The sequence below is a fragment of the Acomys minous genome, assembly GCF_964271855.1.
Source record: "Acomys minous genome assembly, chromosome: 19".
Classification (NCBI taxonomy): Eukaryota; Metazoa; Chordata; class Mammalia; order Rodentia; family Muridae; genus Acomys; species Acomys minous.
The window spans coordinates 37,336,511-37,354,504 of record NC_140499.1 but is presented as its reverse complement, the minus strand read 5'-3'; the positions used below and the strand labels follow the sequence as shown (position 1 = coordinate 37,354,504).

Here is a 17,994-nt window from a genome sequence, read left to right as displayed (position 1 = left end):
TTTCGCTCTGTTTACCATATGTAATAATTCCTAGCTTTAGCTTTTATGTCAAGTTAAACTCTTCCAGAGAATTCCTTAGAAACACTCATCCGATTGGTCGAAGATGTGGATTCTCATTTGTACCAACATGTAAAGTATGACACTGACAATCTCTGATGATAGAAGTCTCTTAGCCTGAGATATTTGCTGACAAGAGGAATGGCCAGCAGGCATGGAAGAAAGAACTTCCTGGAGGCTGGGGTGAGCGGCTTTGTTGTCTTGACTGTATAGCTCTACCTTTGAAGCGAGCTTGGAAATAAGCTATAGGTAAATGGTGGGTAGGTCTCTCTCTCTTTCTCCAGTTACGGGTATTTATTTGATTGGGACTGTATATCTCTTTCCTCTCAAAAAATTTTAAAATATATTTTAAAGAGCAGAATTTGAAGTGTGTATTGAAAATATGTTCTGTTTCTTTTCAGAGCCTGTTTTTAGTAACAAAGTGATTCTTCATAATCTATTATTTTTAACACTTAATAATTTTAAATGAATAAAACTACAATAGGCAAATGAATGAAGAAACACTATCCTGGTTATCACATAGTCTACAGTAAAAGTGTCCAATCCTGTCTATACAACATTTTTCACTGAGGCCCCATGTACTCCTCAAGGAAATGTGAAATTAATTCCCGACTCAGTTTTATGGGGTGATGCTTAGACAGTCAGCCTTGGCTCATCTATAAGATCAGCATTCTTATTCTTGAGGATACGAAATAAATTTCTTTTGAATTTTAATATGCAAGAGTATTTCAAAGAATAATGAAGCAACAGTTTCTGCATTAAAATCCCAAGTGCTGCTACACTATGGTATTCTGATGCCTGTAATAAGGCTACTTGGAAATTACTCTCACCATGTGGTTCTTGTCTTTATTGGTCTGGAAACATGATGCCATGAGTGTTTTTACAAGTGCACAGCATTTTCAATATGGTTATGGATATGGAGTGGGTTTTTTTTTTGCCTGTGGGAATGGTTTTTGACATCTGCATGTGGTTATTGTGTCTTTTTAAAGAAAGAGAAGTGAAATACTGCAGAATGTGGTGACTCACTGTCTTCCAGAAAACCTTCAAAGGAATTTCTGTAGCTCTTTCAGAAAAAAATGGCAAAATATGGTCAGGCTCTTTTGAGGTGTTGACAAATAGTGATGACCGGATGAGTTCCCATGTTCATGGCCCACGTAGTGCATATAGGCTGCACAGATCTTTGAGTGATGCAAGGGCAAGTGACATGGATTTGCCATAGATCCTTGAGTTGATGCTTCCTTGTCCATTGGCTCTATGGTATGGAAGTTATCATTTATGAGTAGTAGGCGAAGGAACTCAGTAATGAAATGTGTAAGAAATAATAAGAAACAGAGGGGGAAAACTTTTAAGAGAAAGATGTGCTTAGAAGTATAGAGAGAGGCACTAAAAAGAAGAATGAGCCGGGCTGGAAAGACATGAAAAGCTCTGTGTAACGAAGCACAGAGAGAGAGAGAAGATACAACATGGAGCAAATTCTCAGCGTGATGAGAGTACAAAACAAAACAAGGAGATGTTGTTCTGATTTTATAAAAAGAAGTAGAAATCAAGACAGTGTTTAAAAATCAAGACAGTGATCAAAATAATATAAGGTTTGTTGTCAGCAGAGCACATGTATATGCTTCCTCTCTCATAATTCCGTAAAGTTTATACACAAATGTTTAAAAGTATAGCTGATCTTCCTCATGAAGATAATCCAAGCTGAGGCCACCAGAAGGATCTTCAATCAGTACCCTAAAGAGGAAGGAAAGGGAACCTATATGGGGACTTGTTGAAGCCATACAGGTGCTTATGCACAAGAGGGGCTCCGGGAGTGCTGCCCATCAGGGGCAGTCTCACCATCAGCACCTCATTCCTTAATCCGTTCCTATCTGAATGAACAAAGGCTTCACATGTCCCCTTGGGGGGAAGCCTTCTATATCAAGAGAAAAGAGAGAAAAGAGGAATAGAAACGAAGAGAAACAAATTAAAAAGAAAATGTTTATTAGCAAAAGCCAAACATTGTGTTCCATTATCAATACCCATCTGTCTCAGGGAGCCAACAGCCTTGCTTGAAGCCAATTCCACCAATCAGCAAAAGGCACCTGTTACATATAGACTTTCTGATATACCTAATTAGAAACACATCTCCTTATGCAAAACAGTAGAAACACAGGGAACTACGTTGAAAAATCAACCCATGACTTCAGACATAAACAATAAGCAAACCAGAAATCCCCTGGAACACATTTGAAACCAATAGTGGACAAACTAAAGACCAAGATAAAGACAAAACCTGGCCACAGATAATTTAGACTAGAAAAGATCAATACTCAACATTTGTGAACAACCTAAATACAAATCAACAGATAGAAAATGTATGGTATTATTGAAAATCTTGATATAACATCAGTAACAAAATGCTTTCTAGCCTTTAAAGACAAATAAACACTGCCATTAGTATAAATATGGATAACTCTTGAGCACATTATGCTAAGTGAAATAAGCCCATCACAGAAACGTAAATGCAGCATGACAACATTGCCTTGTCTAAAACAGTCAAGCTCACAGTTTTAAAAATCACAGTGGTACAGAGAAGAGAAAATGAGAAGACCCTAATAACTGATCTTTAAACTCCTGTGACAACATCGTACCTGTAATCAACAATAACATATACTCAAAATTTTAAGATGCTTAACCTCACATTAAGTGTTCTTATTCTGATAAAATAAATAACCACAATTTCTAATAAGTAATATAGTCACAAGTGTTTATAACAATTTTTATAAAAAACAATTATAGAAAAATGTTTAAAATAAACATCATTTCTGAGATATACACATGCAAAACAGTGTACATGTGAATATGTACATTGTACTAACAAGACAATAAGAACTCAGCAGCGAGGACGCGATGGGTCCTCCGGAGCCAAGTTCCGGATTTCCCTGGGTCTTCGGGTAGGAGCCGTGATCAACTGTGCTGACAACACAGGCGCCAAAAATTTGTATATCATCTCTGTGAAGGGAATCAAAGGACGGCTGAACAGGCTTCCTGCCGCCGGTGTGGGCGATATGGTGATGGCCACAGTTAAGAAGGGCAAACCAGAATTGAGGAAAAAGGTCCATCCAGCAGTGGTAATTCGACAACGAAAGTCATATCGAAGAAAAGATGGGGTGTTTCTTTATTTTGAAGATAACTCATGGGTCATAGTAAACAATAAAGGCAAGATGAAAGGCTATCACAGGTCCAGTTGCAAAGGAGTGTGCAGACTTGTGGCCCAGGATTGCATCCAATGCAGGCAGCATTGCATGATTCTCTGGTGTACTTGTAAAATATATTCATTAAAAAGTCTTTGCTCTAAAAAAAAAAAAGACAATAAGAACTCAAAAGGACCAGTTGATTCTTTTCACTAAATCCCGAGCAAAACTCCTGGAGCAAGTAAAGTTAGAGCAGAAGGAAAAGAAGAAAAAGGAAAAAAAAGATTGAAAACTGAAATAAGGACTAAATTCAACACAATAACTACATTTTTAAAGAGTGAATATACTAAAGACAAGGTGGAAATACAAAAGAATGTTTCAATTTGACTTCTAATTAAAATAAATCAATTGAAACAAATGAAAACATTAAAATTACCCATATCAAAACCTAAAAACTAATTTTATTTTTATGTTTTTAACTTAGCACAATTAAGACTAAAGCAATTGTAATAATGTAGGAAATAATTAAATAAAAATAGCACAAGCAGAACCAAAAATAAAAGACAAAGTGAGAGTGAAGGCAGGTGCCATGAAATAACAAAAAGAAAAAATACTATAATCACAAAATATGTAATCCAAGCTAAACTGTTGGGATTTAAGTTAAAAAATAAACATATTTAAATCCATGATGTAAAAATTTAATACAGCCCTGTTTAAAAGCGAAAGGTCAACAGTATTAAAGGTAAAGGACGACAGAGGACATGGAGGGCAGGCTAAGAAGAGTTATGGTGTTTGTTTGCTGACTCAGCTCAAGGACAATCTTATTAGAGTCTAAAAGGAGACTCCCAGGTAGTCACACTAAAGCTCAGTAGTAGGAGGTTAATGGAGAAAAGAAGGAAGCTAAATGCCATGCTGCTTGAGTTAAGCAGGCATAGAGGTCAGCCACCGGTGGGAGAGGAATTTAGAGGAAGGGTATGGATGCTCACAGTCTGAACCCTACAGAGAGAACTACAGGAAACTGCAGAGTGCTGAGAGTGGGAGAAATAGTCCTCCCCAAGGAAGAGCACACTACTTGGGTATCCAACAGCAAATGGTGCCCTGAAATCATACGTACAACTGAACACGCTGAGCAGGCTATATTTAGGAATATATATGTATATGCACATACGTATATGCATGTAAAGAAAAGTATGGTCTCCCTCAATCACAGACATAGGGGAGGGGAGAAGGGGGGAAGTGGGAGGGAGGGAGGAATAGGAGGAAACAAGGGAAGGGCTAACAATCTAGATGTAATATGAATAAATTAATAATAAAAGAAAATTATGGATGAAGAAACTATAAATTTAAAGGAAAGCAAAGAGATGGATATGAAAGGGTTTGGAGGAAGGAATAGAAAAGGAGATATTGCATAATTATATTATAATCTCAAAAATTTTTTTAAAAAAAGAAAAGAAATACGTTCTTAAAAGGTGAATAAAAATTCATGGTCTTGCCAAAAGAATACAAGGTGTAAATGAGACACTAGTTGGAAATCATACTAAGTAGTTATAGTCAGTAGAAGGAATCATAACCTTGAAAACAGAATTTAGAAATAGTAGTAAGTCACAATCTCCATGAGAAAAACAAGTGAATTAAAACATATAAAGTTGGAAAGAGAAGGCTAAAGCTTCCGATGACCACATGACCCCATGAATGGTTGCTGGATTGTTGTCCACGCCCTTTATATTAATTTTATTGGTTTTACAGTTTAAAAAATATTCCAGGAATCTATGTGTTTTCTTTAGTGGAGTTTAAATGCTACAAGCAAGAATTTGAGTTGTAGAAACTTAAGCAGTCACTATCCCAGCAGCTTTGTTACACTGACTTTTTTTTCAGTGCACATTCGGTATGCTGAAACCAACCATCATGCTTATTTCAAATACGGGGGCTCCCTGAAGAACAGCTCTATTTAACAGGAATAAGGAACTTCATTTCTTTTCAGCTACAGCCCTCTCAAGGTTTCTGAATTTCTCTTTATTTGGCAGCTGTCAGCTGTTGTAACAGGGTAGACTACCCTTTTTGTCTCAAGGAAAGAAACAAGATCCTGTAATAAAGCTGCTCAAGCACTAGATTAACCGACACATTAAAGACAGGGTACAAATTCAAGTAATACCAGAAAAGAGTAAGTAATCTAACATTAGGACCTAAATGTTAAAAGTCTGTACTGTTCCACTTTAAAGCCCTATGCAAAATTTTAAGAATGTTTAGAAAGTATCACGCAAAATGAAAAAAACGTTTTCCCACTTACTTTGTTGACACCTCATGTTTGTGCAGCCTGTGGGACAGAACAGAATCACTCTGCTTGAAGAATCACTGCTACAAATTACATTAGCAGCGTACTTTCAGCTATAATTTCCAGAAGTGCTATAAAATATTTGATGAATAATACACTTGTAGCCCTATACAGCTAAAAAGTAGCTTCTAAATTAGTGTGGCTACACAATTCTGAATTTAGAAACTTATATCATTACACAAAGAGAGCTGAGTTTTGTCTCTCTGTAATTCATCCTTCCAAAGAACCCTGATCTGTGGTCTCTGGTGAACTCATATGGCAACTTACAAAACTCTACAGCACTGCACTCATGGGCACTTCTCAAAGCACAAGAGTTTGAGACGTTTTTTCATGTTTTTTCATGCAACACTTCTTTGATCAGAATATCAGCATTTGAGCTGTCTGTAACAGAAGTGCTGCTTTCCTCACGGTTTTTCATTTTGGTTCTGAATTTCTTCACTCTTCAATTTTAAATGTTTGCTATCCTCTAGATGTGTGTGTGTGTGTGTGTGTGTGTGTGTGTGTGTGTGTGTGTGTGTGTGTGTTTAAATCTTAACAGACTGAAGATTAAACCAGTCATTAACATTTACTAGGAACTTGCTTGTCAAGTTTTTCTCAGCCTTTTGGGTAAATGGATTTTATTAAGCTCCATAACAAGTCCCCAAAGTGAGTGTTTTTGCTATCTCCATTTCATAGATAAATAGAGTTGTAATGAGATTAAGGAATTTGCTCATGTCAAGAAGCCAATGAGCTGTAGAGCCAGAATGCGAACTGAGTGGGATTGTCTCTGGGACAACAGATATCAATCACTTCACCCAACGCTGGGATCAGATATGCCTTGGAGTTACTACAGGGTATCTAGAACAGTGTTGCACAGTCTTGCCTTTTGTATGTGATGAAACTGTCGCAGTGAACAGTTGGCAACCCCCACAGCACAAGGCCGAGCTGAGGCTCCGCTTGGGGGCGTTTAAAATTGGCATAGAGATCATCCAGCTCTACCAAGAGCTATAAGGAAAGTGTGGCCATTTTAGGTATGCCTTCCAAGTCGGCCGTCCCACTGGAGGCATGCTGAGGCACTGGCTTATCACAAGCAAGTTATGGGCTTGTGACACAACCTGTGAAAACATTTAGGGAAAGTTTTGTTTTTGTTTTAAGTTTTAACAAGTACTTAAAAACAAAAAAATTGTACATATTTATGGGGTTCCCATGCGAGATGTTAATATACATATTGGGTAATGATTAGACTGTTTTAAATATTATCATACTTACATTAGAGAATGTACACTATTTTTATATGGTGAGACTTTAAGAATCTTTCTTATAGTTCATAGAAGATTGTCATCTGCAGCCACCTTACTGTGCGGAATCACAGCAGAGCCTCCTGCTGCTTGCTGCATATTGCCAACCATTGACCAGCCTTCTCCATCCCTCCCTGAAATCCAAGCCAATAATTACAAAGAGTATTCTCTTTGCATAGCTCTAAACTAGGAAACTACCCTAAGTTCCTTACAGACAGGTGATATATTGTAAAGAAAAACGAAAACCAGTAAAGTGTGGTCCAGGTGCAGAATGTCAGGTGGTAACAATGAACAAAGTGTCTGTCTAGGTATCAAAGTCACAGTTGCTTCTCCAGTCTGTCTCCAATACATGAAGACCTGTCAGTCCTGTCAAATAACTGTAATTACATTCCATTTTAATATTGTAATTTAAATACATAGACTCTTGCTTTTTATTTTTAATATTCCAAGAAGCTTATGCAGCAGACAAGCAAAAGTGAATGTAGAAGTTAAGCAACGTGCCTGAGAAGAAAGAGCTGATCTGTTTGCAGGGTCTAGATTTTTTCCTGTGTGCTCCACACCATGCTGCAGTGTGCTCTGTGCCCTGAGCTTTCATCAGTGCTGATTCTCACCACGGTACTGGCACCACAAAGCAGACACGTCTGACTCCACACCACACAGTGGAATGCAAAGCTCAGCAGAGCTAAGTTATTTGTCCAACGCCATGCAGCAACCAATATAAAAACTGAGGTTTGCTTGAATTAGAAAATAATGCCCATTGCATTTTTACAGCATGCTTCTTCCTCTGATAAATAAAAAGCATGACAAATTAATTATATTTGTCCACACTTGGCTAAAGTTGCTCGAATCATCAACTTTAAAGATGGCTTTTAAAACTTGTCCTTTCTCTGTAAAACAACATGATGCTAATCAGCCTGTTTATGTTTAAAAGATTTGAACATTGGATATTTCTTAGAGAAAACATCATAGTTTTGAGAAACTAGAAGCCTTATGCCAAGAACTGCCAAGAATATGACAACGTTACAAAGCTCAAGGAATGAGAGCGGCCATGCCCCATTATTTTTCCCAGTAGTACAAAGCTTGACACAACACTTCTGTGCCCCCGAATGTGAGTTGACCTTCAAAATGCTTCTTCAGTGATATCTGGGAAGAAAATAAAAACTTGGATTTAAAAGCATATCAGACCGCAACACTGCTAGATGTTTGCTGCAATTACCCCACTTGATTTTAATAATGTTAAGCCACAACACAGAAAGAAATGCTATATTAAGGTGGCTATATTTAATGCCATAGTCTAAACTTACTTTCTAACTGGTCTAACTGTACCATGCTTTAAAAATGAAAGAAAGCCTGGCGTAGTGGTGCACACCTTTAATCCCAGCACTTGGGAGGAAGAGGCAGGTGGATTTCTATGAGTTCGAGGCCAACCTGATCCACAAAGCCAGTCCAGGACAGCCAAGGCTACACAGAGAAACCTGTCTCAAAAAAAAAAAAGTGAAGGAAAATGTTAGGTCTGTGTAATTGCATCAGTGTTAATACAGTATACACTTTAGCACAGACTATTACCATGGAGGAAGTTGCACGTGTGTGTGGTTGAGATGTCTGCAATCTTTCCACGTCTGTTCAGTTTTGCTGTAAAGCTAAACTATAGTAAAATAATATTAGACTATTAGAAATAAAGAAATAAAGGGGGAATTGCAGTACAGACAACTGGTTTACCGTTTATCAAATAGGTGTGTGCAACTTGAAAATATTATCTTTCACAAGTCATTGAGATTTGAGAAGGTGGGCATATTGGCTGCTTTCCTGAAAATAGGAACATAATTATAGGAGCTGTAGACAGGAGATGTTGATTACAGCCGTTTCCACAGGCAGACTGATGGAGAAAGCTATTCTCTCTAGATTCAGACATAAGCAAGTGCTTCTCAGCCTTTGAGACTAAACTAGAGTTAAAGGGCTAAGGACATGGCTCAGTGTGAGTGTGCTTGTCTAGTATCTGTGAGTGGTAGTGCCCGGCACTGCAAACACACATACATGCACACGGGGAGAGTTAGGAAGGAACAAACTGAAAACATTAGGGAGAGTGGAAGAAGGAGGAAACAGAGACATTTGTTTGATTGCTTAGTTGGTTTTTGGAGGGTTTTTTTTGGGTGGGGGTTGGTTTTTTCTTTTTTTTAAGGTTTTTCTTTTTACTATTAAACATTTTAAAATTATATATATATATATATATATATATATATAATCACACATATATACAATAAACTAACTATAGCAAGAAGGGCCATGACACAATCCAGAATTATATAAATGTCACATTCTTAGAGTTTTGGCTATTTGTATTTGGCGGCCTTGAAAAAAAAATCTTCTTTCCTATCTTGGTGCATCTAAAATTCTGAATGTATATCAACATCTATCATATCTCATCATTATCAACTTAAAACACCCATCTAGACCTAAAAACGTCTTAACCCCTAAACAACTAAGCTTCATTGTAAAACTAAACTATCTGGTCTTCAACCTCATCGGAGAGTTGAGAAGGAATAAACTTGATTACGTGAGTATACAGGGAGTGCAGGTTAGTAGCTTTCCAAATGAGGAGATGACAGAGACAGTTTTCTACCTGAGTAGTCACCCAAAGCTCTCTATAACATTGGAGCATCTTCTTCAGCCTTCTGGCCCAATATATCTGGCAGACATATTTGTGAGGCAGGAACTAATTTTGTTTATTGTTGTTGTTCTTTAGGACCTGCCTGAAGAAACTACACCTTTATGCTGCTTTATGCTTTGATCTTGGATTGTTCCCTGCAACTCAAATTTTGAGATTTTGGTGCCCATCTGATGGCATTGTTTGGGAGAGGTTCTGGGGTCTTTGGGTCACAGGACCTCACTGACAGATGCAGGTTACTATGCCCAGGGCTTTGAATTCTGTTATCTCTGCTTCCTAACTAGCTCTCTTCCTCTTGATGACCTAAGCCATGCTAATTTACATCTGCATCTCCCAGGACCAAGCTGCTTCACCACACCTTCCCTACTACAATGGACCTAACCTGTGAGCTAGAATAGACCTTTTTGTTTCCGATAACAGGTACTTTGTCACAGCAAAGAGGAAGGTAGCTAATGTACCTTAGGAATGATAGTCTTCATTTTAAGGAAATTTCCCGATGAGGCATGATATAAAACTATTTTCATCCTTCTGCAAGCAAGCTCTCTCTTCTGGCTGTAATAGTTGAATAAAAAATATATATATACATATCATTGGAACAATACCCAATGTTGGAAGTTGAGGCTCTAAGGCAGTGGTAGAGCACTTGCCTAGCTCTACCTTCTAGGAAGGAAAAGAACATTTGGACTATTGTTTATTTAGAGTGGCGGATGCTGAGTTGGATGGAACAACGCACGTAAGAACTCTATGCGCAGTGAGAGAAGGCAGTAACTCCAGGAAGTTCACAGCTGTCTTTCTGCTAGCTCTTTTTGGGCATTGATTGCTCCCCTGAAGTCTACTTTCCCTAATGCTTTACTCTTCCTTGTAATTTGTTCTGTTGGTTCTGGCCTATCCTTCCACTTCTATTTCAGCAAAACTAGAGTGAACATTTTCTGCTCTCTTGTTTTAACTCAAGTTCAAATACACTTTCATAATCTTAACAAAATAAGTAGGTGGTTAGCAAAAGATGACCTTTGGGGCTTATTGGTTCTCTCTAAAACCACAAGAAGCAGGAGCTGCTGCCAAGCATTCCACTGCCAGTGCTCACACATAAATTTGGTCAGTATTTTGATTACTTCTCAACTCTTTCAGTCATCCAACCCTTTTAAAACCTCACAATTTCCTGAAATAACTAATGTGACTGGAGCCTACCGCATATCCATAATGGCTTCAGGTAACCTTGGAAATGCCAAAACAATCTAGTTTTGAACAGCAGTTTGCCTTTAGTTGCCCTATACGTCAAAGATACTGAAAATGTGCTAAGTACCACCACAGAAGGGTGACTTGAAGGCTTCAGTTAAGCAAGACCTGCTAAGATTTTTCATCTCATTGAGTCTTTCTACATCTTTGCCCTTACTTTAAGTTTCTGTTCCTTTCTTCTTTTTCCATATGTATGAATGGTTTGCCTTCATTCATCTATGTGCACCGCGTGTTTGTATGGGGCTAGGAGAGTTTACCTAGTCCCCTTGACTGAAAGTTACTGGAGATGATTGTGAGCTGCCATGTGGGAGTTGAACCCTCCCTGGTCCTCTGAAAGAGCAGCACATGTTCTTAACTTCTGTGACATCTATCTAGCCACCTAAGTTTTTTTCTTGCTGGTGAGCATGCTAACAAATGTAAACTGAGGGTTTTTTTTTTTTTGAGTTTGACATCGATTTTATTCTAAAATTCTAAAAGTTCCCCTTAAAGAGTTTGCAGACTAGCTTAGAAAATGATGCCACAGAAATATTGGCTTGTTGGGAAGGAAGCGAGGGCCTTGGGGGGGGGGTCACTGGAGTGGAAGGGAAGACAACCTATGCATCAAAAAGCTCATGTGTTGAGTGAGAAAGTGGCTTCCGTATTCCTATTCATGGTTGCTGGTTTTTCAGGATTGGGACCACTATTTCCTACTGTCCCCAGAAGGTATCTACTACCTTTTAATTGTGCATGGATAGGATTTCTTTTTTGTGTGTCAAAAATTACCTTTGTGAATTTTACTTTCAGTTAGCAAATAATAATTGTATGTATTTGTATGGCTAAATGTGCTATTTCATTTAAGAATTTTATTATTTCTTAATTTTATTTATATCTGTGTGTATTGCATGTATGCACATGTATGTACATTGCAATTTGTGCACACAGGCCAGAAGCAGTGATTATGGGACACAAGTTGTTACATGAGTCCTAAGATTCCAACTTAGCTACATGATTATGCACCAGTTGCCCTTAGTCCCATGCTATTTCTCCTGAGAGTTTTCCTACATAATATAGGGCCTCTATAGTGTAGGATCATTAAGTGAGTCTAAGTTAATTTATTACCTTCCATAAGCACCATGTTTGTTGTGAAAATATATAAATATACACTTACAGCAATTTTAAAACACTAGTAACTATCGTGACCATCATTTTGTACAAGAGGTTACTGAACCTTCCTCCTCTCTGGCACTTTGTATCCTTTGATGGCAGCTCCCTATGATGGGTAATTGTCAACTTAATAGGACATGGAATCACCCAGAAGCATGGCTGTGAGCTACTGTCTTGATTCAGCTAATTGAGGTTGAAGACTGGCCCACTTTGAGTGGCACTGTTCCTTTGACTGGAACCCAATATTACATAAAAACGAGAAAGTGAGCCAGTCACAGAAATCCCTCCTGCCTCTTTCTTGACTGTTTTCTCATCACTAAAGTGACACCAGATTTGGGGTATTTGCTCTCTATGAGATGTGTGGTCTGAAACTATTTTCTTTAGCCTTTAACATAACATACTGTAAGACATAAGCCTTACAGTAGCCATTGGTTTCTCTAATATGTAGATTCTTTTTTTATTAATTTATTCTTGTTACATCTCAATGGTTATCCCATCCCTTGTATCCTCCCATTCTTCCCTCCCTCCCATTTTCCCCTTATTCCCCTCCCCTATGACTGTTCCTGAGGGGGAATACCTCCCCCTGTATATGTTCATAGGGTATCAAGTCTCTTCTTGGTAACCTGCTGTCCTTCCTCTGAGTGCCACCAGGTCTCCCCCTCCAGGGGACATGGTCAAAGGTGAGGCACCAGAGTATGTGAGAAAGTAATATCCCACTCTCCACTCAACTGTGGAGAGTGTTCTGACCATTGGCTAGATCTGGGTAGGGGTTTAAAGCTTACCGCCTTTATTGTCTTTGGCTGGTGCCTTAGTTTGAGCAGGACCCCTGGGCCCAAATCTGCCTACCATAATGTTCTACTTGTAGGTTTCTAGGACCCTCTGGATCCTTCTACTTTGCTATTCTCCCATGCTTCTCTCATCCAGAGTCTCAATGGGATGTCTTCCCCTCTGTCCCAGTTTCCTGGTAAGTGAAGGCTTTCATGGGACATGTCCCTTGGGCTAGTATGCAGATATAAGTGAGTATATACCATTTGAGTCTTTCTGCTTCTGGATTAACTCACTCATTATGATCATTTCTAGCTCAATCCATTTGTCCACAAATTTCAGGAATTCCTTTTTTTAATAGCTGAGTAGTATTCCATAGTGTATATGTACCACAGTAAACTGAGGTTTTAAAATTACCTCCGAGTTTCCTATTTATTTAATTTATGAATATGTTTTCCACTTGGTGTGAACATCTTTGTTTCTGGGCATTTTCCATCTGGTTGAAAGGTCCTATTATTGGTTCAGGAAGTTCCTGTGATAGTAACTGAAGGATGGATATATATTACAGACAGGCATGGCAAAGCATTCACAGGACATAATCTTTGCATAGTCAACAGAGCTGAGGCCTGTTCTCTTTAATCCCAACTGATAGAAATTAAACCAATGAGACAAAATGGTATGTTTTCTGGAAAGAATGAATTTTCTAATAATAGCATTGATTCAACATGACTAGGTACATAGAATAAAATAGGCAAGACAAAAAGGAAGTGTGGTCATGTAGGACTGAGATGCCCCTAAACATGAGATCTGCAGATCCTCAATCCATCATGGGCCAAGAAGCAGATGCAAAGCACCCATGCAGAGTCTCATCCTAGAAACCAGGTAGACAGTAGCTACAAAGATGGCTGCCCTGTTATTTACTAGGATTTTCTGCACACTTTTCCACCCTGGACTCTGTCCTGACCTCCAGTGCAGGGACTAGGTGCTATAAAGCACACTTGTGATGTACTTATGAAACAGTGAAGCAAATAGTGAATGAAAGAGCGTGACACTGGTGCCTCAGTGACTAGAAAAGGAGTGCAGGGTTCCGAGGTGGATACTAGTCAATTCACCTATGTATGCTCCAGCTTTTTCATGAGTAAAGCAAACTAAACCTTGTAGATCCATCAACACCTTTGGAGATTAGCTTTCCCCTTTGTCTTGATATCAGAAGGTACTAAACACCCATGAAATGCCAAGGACCGGAGTACCTGATGCTAAGAATAAAGCAGAAGACCACGTATGTTGAGGTTCTTTGTTTGAAAAGCTTTCATTCTGACAGAAAAGACAAGTATGCGAGAAATAACAAGAAACTGATTGCTCACAGCATAAACTAAGCTTTGGAACTAAATTGAGGGAAAGAGAAAGTACAGTATGCACAAAACTTGTCCACAAGAAGGACGAGCTGGGTGCTGAGATTTTTGCCCAGCACACTGAGTCATCAGAGCTTCAAGTTTATTGGCAGCGTTGCATGTGCTTGTGTTGTACGGACAGAGCACAGTTAGCCGTTGTAACTTGTTACAGAAACAAATCACTGCCTGGCGACACTAATCCACTTTGAACATGATACTGCATGAAGACATTGACACCCAGTCACTTCCCTCGGTTCCAGTCAGATCAGCCTAGAGCCCAACAGCCAGGCAGCAAATGTGCTGCCTATACAAGGCACTCTTCTGCCCACGACTTATACATGCTTGGATTTACTTGGAGATTTGAGTAAGCAGACATCAGTTTTCTGCTTGTCCTGCCTCCTTCCTTTTGCCCCATTCTGTCCTCCAAGTCAAGGAATGGCCCCTGTGCTTTCTTCAGATGAATTAAGAAGTTTTACACAAATTTGTAGATTTCAGCTTGGGACTTTCTGTGCAGTGGACAGCACTTGGGCAGTGAATGGTCTCATTGTTTTTAGGGGAGAACAACTCTAAGATGTGTGGGTGTCTGGCTAAAAGACTGGAGTGCCCCAGAGACAGCCTGGTAGGGTGCTGGTCCCAGGAAGTAAAATGGGTTAGTGATCCCATTCAGCAGGGCTGTTAAAAGGCAAAACAAAGCAGGCATTTCACATGTACAAAAGGTCACTTGTTAGAAGTCCTCATGAAACTCAGATTAATTTGGATTTGATAGTTCCTTTTGCTTTTAATTTGGGCACCAGTATTCTAAGCTATCTGGTGAAGTTATTAGGAGTCTTTCTTTGCTCAGTCCTACATTGTATCACCCTTTAGTCAGGCCAGTCTGGTCTGCTTGTGCCGAAGGGGACACTTGCCCTATTACACCCACTTGTTTCAAAAGTTATTTTAACTGACCAAGTTGCTAGTAAGAAGACCATCCCGACAAGAAACACAAAGTGAGCTCGGTAATAACGGGGACCCTATTCCACTTAAAATTGTATTCCACTTGCTAAAGTTGACAATGTTACAAACAGTGCGGGGAGGAAAGTGGGACTTACCAGACACCCCGATTGGAAGGACAGTTCTGCCATTATGCCATTGCCAGCTCTAAAGCAGGCTGCACAGACTCTTGGCCCAGAGTCTGAATAACAATAGTACAGCTGGGGCTGGATCCACTCCCTCCTCCTCCGTAGGATGCTGGTTGCTCAAGCAGGGAGAAGCAGAGAGGAATCCAATGTTGTCCCGAAGTTTTCTCTCGTTATACTCAGAAGCAGGCGATGCAAAGTCATCCCACTGTACCACCCTATCATGAGCCATACCAAGTTAACTTTAAAGCTCGTCAAAGCATGCGTTCCTCCATCCATGCCAGGCATTTCAGTGCATGTCAGCACAGGTGATAGACAGGAGGGAGGGAGGAGCTACACTGTGTTATCTGCTCCTCTGCAGTTATTTCTTCACTTTATTCTAAGAAGACGTCTGGGCCTTTGCACTCCCTCAGGACTCTGAAGTTGTGGATGATCATTTTAGAAAATCACATTACCTGTTTTTTTTTTTTTCAGAAGCACTGGACAATTTTTCCTGCCCCCCTCTTTTTCTGTGCTCCCTCTTTTTAAAATTTCTATGGCTATGTGCTCTACTCAGTGGCTCCTTTCCACTTTTCAATCATAATGGTCTTGTTCTCTTCTTAGGTTTCATGTTTCCATGGCTCTTCGACTGGCATTTGCTTGCAATTTTCTGTTCTCTTCTAAGGCCATCACAAGCCTCCTCGATGCTTTCATTGCCAAGTGCATGTGATGGTTTCAGCAAGCACTTGCAGTTCAGCCCTTTCTCCTGGGCCCTATGCCCACACACACCACTGTCTCTGGTAATAACCACATGCATGCCTAGCAGACATCTCCAGCTGCATGAATCCTGGGAAATTCTTCCTTCTATCCACACCCGCAGCTGCCTGCCCCTTCCTATTGTCCTGTGTGTCCTTAATTGGGGTCATCTCTGATTCTCTTTTTCTGCCTTTCCCCTACCTAGGCCATATGGATGTTTAGGAATTTATTTTCTTAATCTCTCCGCAATCTGGTTGTTTCTCCTCTGTCATTGGATGTCACTTAAATTCTGAATCTCCCAAACTTAACTAATACATTTTCTAGCCAGATTTTAATCACGTTTTTAAATCAGTCATCAAGTTGTCACTAAACACAGTGACTTCTACTAAATTACTGTGGAATTTAATTGTTAAATTCTAAGCATCATGTCTACTTGGGGTCCAATTGTGTCTTCTCTTCAGAATCATCAGTGGCCTTTCTATCATTGCCTGAAATAAGACTTCAAAGATGTCTCTAAAAGTCTGGTCATTTCAGATTCAAGGATATTTGTATGTGTTCTGCAGTGCAGAAAACTTTACTCTTACAGGTCCTATGAGACACAAATTCCTACTCTCCCTACCAATCATTGTATTTTAACAGCTTATTAAATAATTGTTTTCTGCAGATATACTATAAACGCTATAAACGCTAGTTTATCACAATCTCTCTAAGAAACTGCGAGCAGAAAATCCCAGTAATGTAACAGAAAAATTAATGACTATTTTATTTATTTATTTTCATGTAAGTACAAGCATAAATTATAAAGTTTTAAATATTTTTATATAAGTTTTTGTTAGGAAATAAAGTGTATACTTTTGGTTTATCAAAGAAGAAAACATTAACTTTTGTGTGGTGGTTGATATTTAAAGGAGATAGTAATAAGGTCTTATTTTTTGTGATGCTTTGCCTTCGCCACTTGAATATACCCTACTGGTGTTTGCCAGCACAGCCAGCAATATGGTCATAGTGCAATCAGCCTTTTAATATAGACGTTGTCTATATAATTTGGAATTATGTGTACTCCTTTTTTTCCTCTTCCAAGATATCAGTTTTGCTCTGTGCCTTTCCGAATGGACAAGAGCCAGGAGATAAATGGCTGAAAGTCAGGAACAGAGGCATGTGAAGCAAGGTCATGGTTGAGAGCTACAGTAGTACACAACTCAGCAGAGCCTAGACAGGCTACATAGAAAACAGGCAGAGCTAACCTTTCCAGCTGTGGGTTTGCACTTCACTTAAATGATTAACTACACTCCTGTATTGACTGAATAATTACCTGTAGAAAACCACTATCCGAAGAAAACAATGCGTTATCCACAGATGTGAATACTGAGTACCATTAGATGGCAGAAATAAAGATTAGTCAGTAAACTGAGTATCATTTGGAAGAAGCTGAAGAGCATTACAATTTCTAATCATTCCAGAAAACACATTTAAATATATAAAGAACGCAAATCCTAAGTCTTCCTAGAAACCGAATATAATAGGTCCCAAACAACTTCAACCAATATATTAGCGACTTTTTTCATTCCTGCTACAAAATAACTGAAAGACACGACAGAAAGTATTTTTTTCTGGCTCACAGTTTGAAGAAGTACAGTCCATCAGGTGGGGCTAGCGTGGCAGCTGGGACGGCTGGTGCGACTGGCCCCACAGCAGCAGGCCAGTACAGCAGCTCCTTGCAGCACGGTGTCTACAAAACAGCTCTCTGTAGAAGCAGCAGGGTGGCACAGAACCCTCCAGTCCCAGCCCCAGCGACACACTTAATCCAGGAAGCTCCACTTCCTGAAGTTCCCAGGACCAACCAAAACAGTGAGACTCACTAGGGACCAAGTCCTCAAATATATGAGGCTAGAAGGAGCATTTTATATTCAAATCAAGCTACTCAAAAAAAAAAGAAAACTCTGAGTCTCATATGTAAATTTTCCCCCTTCTTCATTTCACATTTTGATTAAATCGTAAGAACCATCTAGGCATAAAGGGATCCAAATCAACGCCAGACCAAGAGCTTGCTTTATTCTGCGTATACAACAGAGCAACATCTCTTAAACCGTCCCTTCCACTGTATA

At 39.2% G+C, this 17,994-nt stretch overlaps 1 long non-coding RNA gene and 1 pseudogene across 2 annotated transcripts; one reads left to right on the top strand and one right to left on the bottom strand.

Moving 5' to 3' along the window:
- The first annotated feature begins 2,852 nt into the window (after positions 1-2,852).
- Positions 2,853-3,438, top strand: LOC311590307 (large ribosomal subunit protein uL14-like; annotated as a pseudogene). The gene has a single exon. The product of its transcript is annotated as a large ribosomal subunit protein uL14-like (transcript).
- An 869-nt stretch (positions 3,439-4,307) lies between these two features.
- On the bottom strand, positions 4,308-15,447 carry LOC311590154. Its single transcript, XR_014776790.1, has 3 exons — positions 15,128-15,447; positions 9,963-10,056; positions 4,308-7,982 (listed from the first exon to the last, which is right to left on the bottom strand). It is a non-coding gene; the product is annotated as an uncharacterized lncRNA (long non-coding RNA).
- Positions 15,448-17,994: the final 2,547 nt, after the last annotated feature.